The sequence below is a fragment of the Lagenorhynchus albirostris genome, chromosome 3, assembly GCF_949774975.1.
Source record: "Lagenorhynchus albirostris chromosome 3, mLagAlb1.1, whole genome shotgun sequence".
In the NCBI taxonomy this organism is placed as follows: Eukaryota; Metazoa; Chordata; class Mammalia; order Artiodactyla; family Delphinidae; genus Lagenorhynchus; species Lagenorhynchus albirostris.
The window spans coordinates 40827060-40840653 of record NC_083097.1 but is presented as its reverse complement, the minus strand read 5'-3'; the positions used below and the strand labels follow the sequence as shown (position 1 = coordinate 40840653).

The window sequence follows — 13594 nt, the reverse complement described above, 5'->3', positions numbered from 1 at the left end:
CCCACCAGGCACTAAAACCGCAAGAAAAAATGTGACCAGCTTTTTCATGCAGTATCATTTTTACTCTAGGATAAATAAATTTAAACCTCATTTTGCACTAAAATTACAGATATATTATGGATACAATGCAAAATTCTCATGATTGTTTGGATCAAATATAAGACTTTAAAGAAATTTCAAGATTATGAAGGCCTTCCAGATTCTTTTCTCCACAGTTAGGGTGCCCAAGTAGAGAAGTGTGAAAAACACTGAATTAACACACAAAAATGGGCAATCTTTTTTTTCTTTTCCTAACTTTATGGTAGTGCATATATACACCATTATTTTCAATGAGTTTTCCTCATCCAAAGTCTTCAATCTCTGAAAACCCCCGGGCTCTGAAGTCAGGACTTTTTTTTTTTTTTTTTGCGGTAGGCGGGCCTCTCACTGTTGTGGCCTCTCCCGTTGCGGAGCACAGGCTCTGGACGCGCAGGCTCAGCGGCCATGGCTCACGGGCCCAGCCGCTCCGCAGCATGTGGGATCTTCCCGGACCGGGGCACGAACCCGCATCCCCTGCATCGGCAGGCAGACTGACTCTCAACCACTGCGCCACCAGGGAAGCCCCCTGAAGTCAGGACTTTTGAACTAGAGAAGACCTGGAACAGCAGCATGAATTCTATTGAAATCCAAATTGAGTGATGAATGGGATTTCAAGGATAGTTGCCTTACCGAGTCACATGTAGGGAAGTAATTATGGGTTTTCTTCTCTGTTTATTTCCTTTTTTAAATGTGAGAATATTTTTCTACTTCCAACTATATTTGTTTCAATATATATATAGAAAAAGAAAAAGAAGGAACTAAAATTCACCTCAGGTCTTATCGCCCTGAGATTAACCCTGTTCATTTAACAAAATATGTATTCAATGGTCACTGTATGACAGAGACATCTTCCTACACACACACACACACACACACACACACACAATTCTACATAAATAGGGACATACCATACATGCTATTCTATTACTTGCTTCTTTATAATAAAAAGTACATCACAGACAACAAATATCTATATCACCATTTTTAATAGTTGTATAGTATTTCTCTATGCAGTGCTAGTTACTTGACCATTATTATGGCCTTTTTCAGTTCTCATCCCTACACCAATTCTTGATACTGAAATTTTCTCAAGTTTACTCCAAAAATGAATATTTCTGTCATTTAATGATTTTTCGACTGAAGAATGCAAAAGGCAGTCCTTGTACATGTTTATGAGTTTATATATTCTCATATGTATATCTGTTTGAAATACGTATGTATGCTTGACATGTATTTATTTTTGCCTTATTTATTTTTGTCTCTGCATTTAAAATTATTTCTTTCACAGGTTATAAGAAAATGCACATATCTACCAATTTCATCAAATAATAGGTTATTTGCAAATCAAGCCTATGTAAGTTTCCTGCTGATAACATAGTCATTTCCTTTGAAAGATGTTTTTCAGAACTGTAACCGCTATCCTGAGAATGAATACACCTAACTGGATCTTAATTCCCAGTATAGTTGCACAACTTCGGCAAGTATTTCTTGGTTTTTCTTGTCCTTTTCTATGTGCTTCATCTTCTCATGGAGTTAGTCACCCAAACTAAATTTCCTCTGGGGAAACTGTATGCACATTTTCTGCATAATCTCTTGAGGTTAAAAGCTTTGAGGATCTTTGTACATAATGGAAGAGGACAGTCCTTTTACTACAATTGTCTTAATCCTTAAGATGTTTTGTGTGTCCTGAATGGGAAGCCATCGTTTCTTCTAAGGCTTCCTGAGACAGGATCTGCAAGATATTTGCCTCTCGGTGATTTTATTGAGTAATGCATTGAATAGACAAAGTTAATTATTACTAAATAACCGTATACTAAATAAGTTCTATATTTTAAGGTTATTTGGTGCCCTCAGGTTATATCTAATGGTATGTGATAACATTTCATAATGAAAAAGGCATTTGTCTTGTTGAAGTAAGTGATTTCTTCAGTTGATGAGGTGGGTTGAATACATTACTTCTAGCTGGATTTGGCACATTAAAAATTTTTTTATTATAGGGGGAATTTCTTTCATGATATTTTACATATACATAACCTTTTGCTTAATAATTATTTTGTTATCAATATCTGGAACTTAAATTGTAATTCATACAGGAAACTGTTATTTTAAAAAATCATAAAATAACTTTGTGTTGTATGTAGCTAGATTTAGCATAGAATCAAAGGAACAGTCTCTCCTTTGTTTCTTTAATTGTTCCCAAAAGAAAATTCTTAGACTCACATCTCTCCTCCATTTACTTAACCTGCAGAACTTTGTCAAATATAATTGATATATTTAAGAACATAGAAGCGCAATGGAGATACAGGATTTCTCTTTCTAGAATACTTTTTTTTTTCCCACATGAAGCCTTGTTTTATTTAAAATTTTTTAAAATAGATCTTTATCGCAGTATAATTGCTTCACAATACTGTGTTAGTTTCTGTCATATGCATACATATATCCCCATATCCCCTCCCTCTTGAGCCTCCCTCCCACCGTCCCTATCCCACGTCTCTAGTTCATCACAAAACACGGAGCTGATCTCCCTGTGCTATGCTGCTGCTTCCCCCTAGCTAACTATTTTACATTCGGTAGTGTACATATGCCGATGCTACTCTCACTTCACCTTAGCTTGCCCTCCCCCCCAGCACCCCGTCCTCAAGTCCATTCTCTATGTCTATGCCTTTTTTCCTGCCCTGCCATTAGGTTCATCAGTACCATTTTTTTTTTTTTAGATTCCATATGTATGTGTTAGCATACAGTATTTGTTTTTCTCTTTCTGACTTACTTCGCCTGTATGACAGACTCTAGGTCCATCCACATCACTTAAAATAACTCAATTTCATTTCTTTTTATGGATGAGTAATATTCCATTGTATATATGTGCCACATCTTCTTTATCCATTCATCTGTCGAACTGGACAGCTACACGTAAAAGAATGAAATTAGAACACTCCCTAACACCATACATAAAAATAAACTCAAAATGGATTAAAGACCTAAATGTAACACCAGACACTATAAAACTCTTAGAGGAAAACATAGGAAAAACACTCTTTGACATAAACCACAGCAAGATCTTTTTTGATGCACCTCCTAGAGTAACAGAAATAAAAAGAAAAATAAATGGGAACTAATGAAACTTAAAAGCTTTTGCACAGCAAAGGAAACCATAAACACGACAAAAAGACAATGCTTAGAATGGGAGAAAATATTTGCAAATGAAACAATGGACAAAGGATTAATCTCCAAAATATACAAACAGCTCATGGAGCTCAATATCAAAAAAACAAACAATTCAATTAAAAAATGGAAGGAGGACATTTCACCAAGGAAGACATACAGATGGCCAAGAGGCATATGAAAAGATGCTCAACATCACTAATTATTAGAGAAATGCAAATCAAAGCTATAATGAGTTATCACCTCATACCAGTCAGAATGACCATTATCAAAAAATCTACAAACAATAAATGCTGGAAAGGGTGTGGTGAAGAAGGAACCCTCCTGCATTGTTGGTGGGAAAGTAAATTGATACAACCACTAGGGAGAATGGAGGTTCCTTAAAAAACTAAAAATTTGGTTTTTAAAAGACCCAGCAATCCCACTACTGGGCATATACCGTGCAAAAACCATAATCCAAAAAGAGACATGTACCACAATGTTCGTTGCAGCACTATTTACAATAGCCAGGACATAGAATATATATATATATTTTTTTAGAATACGTTTTTTAAAAACAGAGACCTTTACATTTCCCTAGAGCGGCTGCTTGATTCAGGTGGTAAAATAAACAAGGTGACTTCTTGCGTCCCCTTTAGCCTCATAATAGAGCCATCCCAGCTTCACTTATCTCTCTCTTATTTTAAAATTTCTCCAGAGATAAATGAACCCTGGAATATTTGGGTGTATAATCACAAATCTCAAAAGTTTGACTTCCAGAATCCATTTTTTATTGCCTTGCTTTGGCTCCTGCGGTATAGCCAAATAGGCTTTTAAATATTTTGGAAAGTAATTCGCAAGTCTTCTGTGGCTGGTCATATATTCTTTCATTGTGAATCAAACTCCAATCCACAATTTCATATGATTAAACTTGAAAATAGACTTAAGTGATTATTAAAGTAATGCATGCTCATCCTAAAATATTTAAAAATCCTAGGCAGATTTAAATAAGAATATCCATAATGTTACTATCCAGAGATAACTATGACAGGCATTTGATGCATTTTTTCTAGTCTTTTCTCCATATGTATATAAATGTATATATATATATAAATTTGAATCTTCTGTTTGTCCATATTTAAATATATTTGCCTAAGACAAATTCCTAGATGTGAGATTACTAGATAAGAGTATGAATATTTTTTTTAATATTTATTTATTTATTTGGCTGTGCGGGGTCTTAGCTGCAGCAGGTGGGATCTTTGTTGCCATGTGCCGGATCTTTAGTTGCAGCATGCAAACTCTTTAGTTGCGGCACATGGGTCTAGTTCCCTGACCAGGGATGGAACCTGGGCCCCCTGCATTGGGAGCGTGGAATGTTAGTCACTGGACCACCAGGGAAGTCCAAGAGTATGAATATTTTTAATGGCCTTAATTCATACTACTACATTGTTTTGAACAGATTTATACCAACTTATAGGCTCACCAGCTGTGGATGTGTATGCATACCGTTTTTTGTCTCTTTTGCTTGCACTGAATGTTCATTCTATTTAAAGCTTTGCTAATTTGATAGGTGTAGTGAGACTGAATGGTAGACTCCCCAAAAGATAAATCTACATCCTAATATTAACAGTCTGAGTATTACCTTACATGGCAAAAGATGTGATTAAGTTAAAGATTTTGAGAGGAGGTTTTATCCTGGATTATGCAGGGGGCCCTAAATGCAATTACATGTTTTGTTTTTTTGGCTGTGTTGGGTCTTCATTGCTGTGTGCGGAATTTCTCTAGTTGTGGTGAGTGGGGTCTACTCTTCGTTGTGGTGCGAGGGCTTCTCATTGCAGTGGTTTCCCTTGTTGTGGAGCACAGGCTCTAGGCGCACGGGCTCAGTAGTTGTGGCTCACCGGCTCTAGAGCACAGGCTCAGTAGTTGTGGTGCACGGGCTTAGTTGCTCCAAGGCATGTGGGATCTTCCTGGACCAGGGATCAAACCTGTGTCCCCTGCATTGGCAGGCAGATTCTTAACCACTGTGCAACCAGGGAAGTCCAAATCACATGTATTTTTGAAAGAGAGAGGCAGAGGAAGTTTTGAGGCAGACACTCAGAGAAGAAGACAATGTGAAGACAGAGGTAGAGATGGGAGGGTGGGGACACAAGCCAGGGATGCCATGCTGGCAGTCCCCAGAAGAGGGAAGAGGTAAAGAACAGATTTTCCCTGGAGTCTGCAGAGGGAATGTGGTCCTGCCAATACCTTGATTTCAGATTTGGGCTCTAGAACTGCGAGAGAGTAAATTGCTGTTGTTTTAAGCCACCAAGTTGTGGTGATTTCTTAGAGAAAAAAGTACAGGAAGTGAATACAACTGGTCAAAATTATATTTCAGTGTTGCTTTAACCTGCATTTCCCTCACCAGACACATGGTTATTTAAAATTTTATTTATTTAATGAATAATAAGGTTGGATGAAGCTAGGACAGAAAGCAGAAAGGTAAAAAAACCAGTTTGGGGGCTTCCCTGGTGGCGCAGTGGTTGACAGTCCGCCTACCCATGCAGGGGACACGGGTTTGTGCCCCGGTCCGGGAGGATCCCACATGCTGCGGAGCGGCTGGGCCCGTGAGCCATGGCCGCTGAGCCTGCGCGTCCGGAGCCTGTGCTCTGCAACGGGAGAGGCCACAACAGTGAGAGGCCCGCGTACCGCAAAAAAAAAAAAAAAAAAAAAAAAAACAGTTTGGAGGCTGCTGCAATATTTTACAAGAGAAAAATACCCTGGCTTGAGATAAGATAGTGGAGTGAGAATGAAGAGCACAGATTGGAGAGGTAGTTCAAGTTTTAAAAAGACAAGACTTGGCGATTGCATAAGATTGTGGAGAGGGAGGAGATGAGGATAATGGACAACCAGGTAGGTGACTGAGATAGAAAATGCTGGAGGGGAAGAAGCAGGTTTGGAGGAAAAGTAAAGAATTCAGTTAGGAAGACTTAAGGTGCCTGTGAGACATGCGGATGAAAATGTCTCCTGGGCTGTTGGCTACACAGGCCTAGAGCTTAGGACAAAGATCGTGGCTAGGGCCATGCATTTATAAGCCATCAGCATTTTGAAGCTATTGACATGTGTGAGTCTTTTCTATATAGAGTATTCAGGGTACAAAACAAACAAGACCTGGGACCAAACCCTGAGGAACAGCGTAAGTGGGTGGTCAGAGAAAGAGTCTTTCAAATGTGATTGAGAAGAAGCTGAGAGAGTAACAGGGAAGAATCAGAGGATGTTTTTAAGGACAGAATGATCAATGTCATTGAGCCGACAGATTCCAGATTTTAGTACCTCCCAAATCTGCTTCAGCTTTCAGACTGAGGCCAAGCTCTTCCTGGACAGCCCACAGCAAACGATGGAGCTTAACAAGAACATTGAGTAATTAAGGACACTTCTGTCCAGCCCAGGGCTCCTTTAAGGAACAATTTTTGCCCCAGGACTTCTTGTTGGATTGACCAAGAATTTTTCAGATTTGCATCACCATCTGAAGGCCTTCTATGCTCAAATCCTGCTTCCTCCCCTTTCATATTTCACAGGTGCTATTCCCAAAGAAACCTCTTGCACTGTTCACTCTGTCCACTTCTGACACAGTGATCTTGCAGGAGAAGTTTCCATGGAATTCGAGGAAGTTGAGGAATAAATGCCCAGTAAAGTTTGAGACTCAGTGGTGAAGAGGAAGAGCGAGGGAAGAAACGAGTGGGACTCGAGTCATTGGGGACTTCACTTTAATAATAGATAGGCATGGGGACTTCCCTGGTGGTCCAGTGGTTAGAACTCTGAGCTTCCACTGCAGGGGGCCCAGGTTTGATCCCTGGTTGGGGAACTAAGAGCCTGCATGCTGTGTGGTGTGACCAAAAAAAAAAAAAAAGAAGAAGAAGAAGAAGAAAGAAAAAAGAATTGACAGTCATGAAGTATTTCGATCTGGTAACTTGAGTGAGTGGAAGGGGTGATATTCCAAGATCCCTGAGAAAAATGAAAGGATGGAATCCTGAGCTTGATAGCCAGAGGAATTCAGCTGAGACAAAAAGAGAAATCACTCTCACACTGTGAGAGGAGGGAAGGAAGAAAGGACTGCATGTAAGTTTGCAGATATAGTAGGAAGTGAGACCATGTGCTGAGAGGGAAGGAAGAGGTGATAGAGTGTGTTCAAGGACAGTAGAGATGGTTTGATGTTAACTGTAGTGAAGGATGGTTAATGGTGAAACACTGGAAGCATTCCAGTTTAAGCCAGGATAAGATAGAGATATTCACTATTACCACTTGTATCAGTAAGGTTCCCAGCCAGAGACAAATGACACAATCAAGTCGGGGTACCGAGAGGAGAGGGAATATTGATGAAGTTTTGGCAGCATATAAGGGAAATTGGAAGATCTAGTGCAACACCCCAGGATGAGTAACCCAGGACACTGTTACCACTCCCAGGACCGAAGTAGGAAAAAGAGGAAAGTTACTGGAACTCAGTAACTTAGAAACTTAGAAAGCTGAGTGGAGAGGCTGGCTTTTAGGAACAGGGACTTTTGATAGGATGAGAGACACCTCCATTCATAGGGACCCACAAGTGGTGAGCTGGGAGAATAAATACTTAGACTTCACAATCCCTAATCCTTCCCTTTTCTTTGTTGGCCAAACCCAACCAAAAGCCAGAGGAACAGAGTAGGGTGGGGAAGAATGAATTTGGAGGATTATAATATGCCTTACCACATGTAAAAATGTACCATAAAGCTACCAAAAAAGAAAAACAGTGCATTATTGGCTCAGAAATAGGTTATAGAAAAAGCTGGTGAGTCTAAAAATAGGACCAAGTTAATATATGGCATTCATTATATGGTAAAGGTGTATTCAAACTAGTGGCACAAAAGATGAATTATTCATCAAATAATATTCTTGAACAGTTGGCTAGTGATTTAGAAAAGATAAGTTAAACCCCTACTTTTAGATACCTGTAAACTTTAAGATAAATCAACGATTTAAATGTAAAAGAACTTGAAGGGAATCTAAGTGTATATATTTATATTTTGTTGTTTGGAAATTATCACAGGAACTGGAAACTACATTATAATTTAAAACATCTTTAGGGCAAAGAATACCATAAACGAGCTAAAAGATTCATTAAAAAATTAGGAAAAATCCGGTGGCGCAGTGGTTGAGAGCCTGCCTGCCGATGCAGGGAACACGGGTTCGTGCCCCGGTCTGGGAAGATCCCACATGCCGCGGAGCGGCTGGGCCTGTGAGCCATGGCCGCTGAGCCTGCGCGTCCGGAGCCTGTGCTTCGCAACGGAAGGGGCCACAGCAGTGAGAGGCCCGCGTACCGCAAAAAAAAAAAAAAAATTTAGGAAAAATTCATAACACATGTCAAAAAATTAATAGCCATAATGTACAAATGAATAAATCTATAAAAAATTAACAACTCAATAGGAAAAAAATCTGATAGGTTTTAACAGGCCAATGATATATGAAGAAACACATTGGTAAATAAATATAAAAATACTTCTGGGGCTTCCCTGGTGACGCAGTGGTTGAAAGTCCACCTGCCGATGCAGGGGACACCGGTTCGTGCCCCGGTCTGGGAAGATCCCACATGCCACGGAGCGGCTGGGCCCGTGAGCCATGGCCGCTGAGCCTGCGCGTCCGGAGCCTGTGCTCCGCAACGGGAGAGGCCTGCGTACCGCAAAAAAAAACAAAACAAAACAAAAAACTTCTGGCTTTATTAATAATCAAAGACATGAACTAAAAGCAACTGTGAAAGGGACTTCCCTGGCGGTCCAGTGGTTAAGACTCCGCGCTTCCACTGCAGGTAGCGCAAGCTCTATCCCTGGTTGGGGAACTAGGATCCCTCATGCTGTGTGGCCAAAAAATTAAATAAAAAAAAATTCTACTAAAAAATACCAAACACAACTGTGAAATATAATTTCCACATCTATAAAGTTGTGAAAGATTGAAATGACCCATTATTGTAGGAAGTGAAGGAAAACAGACCCTCTAATTTACTGTGGGTATATAAATCAATACAACTTTTCTACAAGACAATTTGACACACTGTATCAAAATATAAAATGTATACAGCTTTTGACCCACCAATCTCAATTCTAGAATTTATTGTAAGGAGTAATTGCACAAATGAAAAATGTTGTATCTGTTAGGATGTCCATTTCTTGTTTTCTTTATTTTAGCCCCCTCCCAATCCATTAATATGGGACTAGACAGAAAAATTAAGATACAATCCTATGGTGGAATACTCTGTGGCCATTAAAATTAATATATGTTTCTACATTAATTCATGTGAAAATATATGCACACGATCTCTCAGTGAAAAAGATAGCATGTATAGAATAATCCTATTGATTTAAAATTGATTACTAAGCATAGTAATCTGGAATCACAGTATCTGGAAAGATAGTCACAAAATTGTTAGCAGCACTTATCATTTTTTGGGTATTTTGGGTACTTTTATTCTTATTTGGCTTTTTCTGTGCTGTATGAATTTTTAATTTTTATTTTAATTAATTTTATTTTATTTTTGAATTTTTAAAGCGAATATGTGTAATTTTACAAAATATATATATTTTGTAGATACTTGTAAGTATAGTAATTACTTAAAGTACAGCTTTTTTGAAACATATTATAAAGGAAGAAATGAAACAGTTTATGTGAAGGTTAGAAGCAATTGTTATATAGAGAATTACAGGATTTCAGCAAATCCTTGACAGTGCAGGTAAAACTGGAACTCATACATTTATGTCCCCGACATTAGTGATGATCTCCAATAGAGCTCAGTGGCTCTATAGTCTGTCTTCTAAACGCTGTCCTTTGAATATCAAGAGCCAATCTCATGAACTCAGATTATAGAGTTTTACCGTCACGCATAGTGTAAGGAGCATGCAGAACAGGATGGATAGGAAAGACCTTTCAGACAGGAAGAGGAAAGAGAAAGTTTTACGTGATAAGAGAAAATGAGACAGATTAGCAGGGCTGCAACCTGAGAGAAGATAAGCATAATTGAATCCTGGAATAGGAATTTGATGAGCCATCATTCTCGGCCTTGGGCAAAGGAGGGTGTAGCAAGACGATAGTAAACCCAGATAGCTTGAGGGAGAATTTGAGAACATCCAGGCTTGTAATCAGCCTCATGGCTTTATCTATCATAGCTCTGGAATGATAAATTAACAAGGGCCCTGGGAGGATTCTAGAGCAATGGGCCTGAGATACAGTATTATTCAAAACCTATGACCTTCATATGCTACTTTTTTTTGTTTGTTTGTTTGCACCATGTGGCATACAGGATCTTAGTTCCCCAACCAGGGATGGAACCTGCAAATGGAGTCTTAACCACTGGACCACCAGGGAAGTCCTATATGCTACTAAATGGTAGAAAGCAGAGATGCTGCAAGGACTGTAAACATTCTACACCCAAATTCGAATGTGGGCATGTTTTCGGGGGAGTTTACCACACCCACAAGCAAACAATCCTTGGACCACAGCTGCGTGTCCTACAATTCAGCTCCATTCTGACACTATCTACCTGGAGACAGTGTCAGATTCCACAGGTTAAGGGTTCATTTCTACAAGACTGTCCCTCACACCAACTCTCTGCCCAGCTTAAGATGCCAGTCGCAAGTCCAGACTGTCATCTGTACTTCTGACTATAAATCAGAGGTTCCCATGCCCCGCCCCCACTTGTGTTCAATTAATTTGCTAGAGCAGCACATGAAACTCGGAGAAGCATTTTACTTACTAGATTACGGGTTTATTATAAAATGATGCAATTTAAGAATAACCAGATGGAAGAAATGCATAGGGAAAGTTATGGGGAAATGGCTCGGAGTCCATGCCCTCTCTGAGCCCACTACGCTTCTCAAATCACCTGTTCACCAACTCAGAAGGTTTTTAAACCCTGTCCTTTGGGGCTTTAGTGGATGCTTCATTACACAGGCATGATTGATTCAATCATTAGTCATTGGTGATTGATTCAACTTCCAGCCTCTAGGGAAAGGCGGGGGTGGGGGTGGGAGGGGACTGAGAATTCCAACCCTCTACTCACAAGGTTGGTTCCCTGGCAACCAGCCCCACCCTTCAGTGCTTTCCCCAAAGTCACCTCATTAACATAACAAGACACACCTGTATCTGCTCTCGTCAGAGGAAATGCCAAGGGTTTTAGGAGCTCTGTGCCAGAAACAGGACAAAGAACAAATACGTATTTCTTATTATAAATCACAATATCACAGACTGAAAGATCAAAGTGGCTTGGGCTGGGAAAAGAAAGCTGTAGTTGGTGAAGAACTTACACCTGGAGGATTGTCCCCGCGATGGGCACAGTAGCCATCATTAGTAGTTACCATGCAGGACCAGACAGTCCTCAGCAGATGCCAGGGCTGACGACTGAGGACACACTACACTGGAGGTAGGAGCAGACCCGGAGCAGCCCGTCCAATGGAACTATAATGCAAGCTACACATACAATTTACAGTTTTCGAGCAGCCACACTAAAAAAGTTAAAAATAGGTGAAATTAAGTTGAATAGTTAACATTTATTTAACCCAATATAAGCCAAAATATTTTCATTTTAACTTGAAATCAATATAAAATATTAAAGAGATAGTTTATGTATATACTTTTGGGTACTACACCTTGGAAAGCCAGTATGTATTTTACATTTACTGCACAGCTCCATGTGGCCCGTCCACATTTCCAGTGATCAGCAGCCACCCATGGCTAGTGACTATTGTGTTGGATGGCACAGATCAAGAGAATAGGAGGTAGACTAAAGGCCCTTCTTCCCGCCATCATTAATACATAGAAGCTTCCTTCTCTACTCAGCAACAATCTTGGCAAGGAAGAGCGGGGAGAGGAGACCCCTCTGGCTGTAAGAAATGTCTTTGATAGGAAGTTAAAATTATGGATTGATTAAGAGACTTTTAACTGGAGGTAACCGTTAATTTTTTTTTTTTTTTAATAAACAAGAGAATTTTATTTCTCACAGTTCTAGAGGATGAGAAGTCCAAGATTAAGGCTCTGTCTGGTGTGAGCCCACTGCCTGGTTCATAAATGGCCAACTCTTTGCTGTGTCCTCACATGGTGAAAGGAGCAGGGAGCTCTCTGGGGTCTCTTTTTTATTTATTTTTTTAATTGGGGTATAGCTGTTTTACAATGTTGTGTTAGTTTCTACTGTACAGTGAGGTATACAGCAGGCTCTTATTAGTTATCTATTTTATACATATTAGTATATATATGTCAATCCCAATCTCCCAATTCATCCTAACACACCCTCCCCCCACCCCCTGTTTCCCCCCTTGGTGTCCATACATTTGTTCTCTCCATCTGTGTCTCTATTTCTGCCCTGCAAACCAGTTCATCTGTACCATTTTTCTAGATTCCACATATATGCGTTAATATATGATTTGTTTTTCTCTTTCTGACTTACTTCACTCTGTATGACCCTCTCGAGGTCCATCCACATCTCTACAAATGACCCAATTCCGTTCCTTTTTATGGCCGAGTAATATTCCATTGTCCTTTGACAGACATGGTAACAGAAACCTGCATGGATGAAGGCCAGATTGCAGCTGTGGGCCGTGAGTGCCTGCAGCATTGGAGTTTCTGCATTCGAACCAAGTTATTCACAGAGACATCAAGAGCGACAACATCCTGTTGGGAATGGATGGCTCTGTCAAGCTAACTGATTTGGGATTCTGTGCCCAGATCACCCCAGAGCGGAGCAAACGGAGCACCATGGTGGGAACACCGTACTGGATGGCACCAGAGGTTGTGACACGGAAGGCCTATGGGCCTAAGGTTGACATTGGTCCCTGGGCATCATGGCCATCGAAATGATTGAAGGGGAGCCCCCATACCTCAGTGAAAGTCCTCTGAGAGCCTTGCACCTCATCGCCACCAATGGGACCCCAGAGCTTCAGAACCCAGAGAAGCTGTCAGCTATCTTCCGAGACTTTCTGAACCGCTGTCTTGAAATGGATGTGGAGAAGAGAGGTTCAGCTAAAGAGATGCTGCAGCATCAGTTCCTGAAGATTGCCAAGCCCCTCTCCAGCCTCACTCCACTGATTGCTGCAGTAAAGGAGGCAACCAAGAACAATCACTAAAACCACATTCACCCCAGCCTCTTTGTGCCAAGGCTTCTGTGAAATAAATGCTCATTTTGAAAAAAAAAGATGTGGTATATGTACCACATCTTCTTTATCCATTCTTCTGTTGATGGACATTTAGGTTGCTTCCATAACCTGGCTGTTGTAAATAGTGCTGCAGTGAACATTGGAGTGCATGTGCCTTTTTGAATTATGGTTTTCTAATTTTATCTAGAGACTAAGTTTTTCTTCAATTATCAGTGGCAGTGGGGACTCAA

At 40.1% G+C, this 13594-nt stretch overlaps 1 pseudogene; it reads left to right on the top strand.

The window, feature by feature from the left end:
• The first annotated feature begins 5674 nt into the window (after positions 1 to 5674).
• On the top strand, positions 5675 to 13334 carry LOC132518305 (serine/threonine-protein kinase PAK 1-like; annotated as a pseudogene).
• The last annotated feature ends 260 nt before the right edge of the window (positions 13335 to 13594 follow it).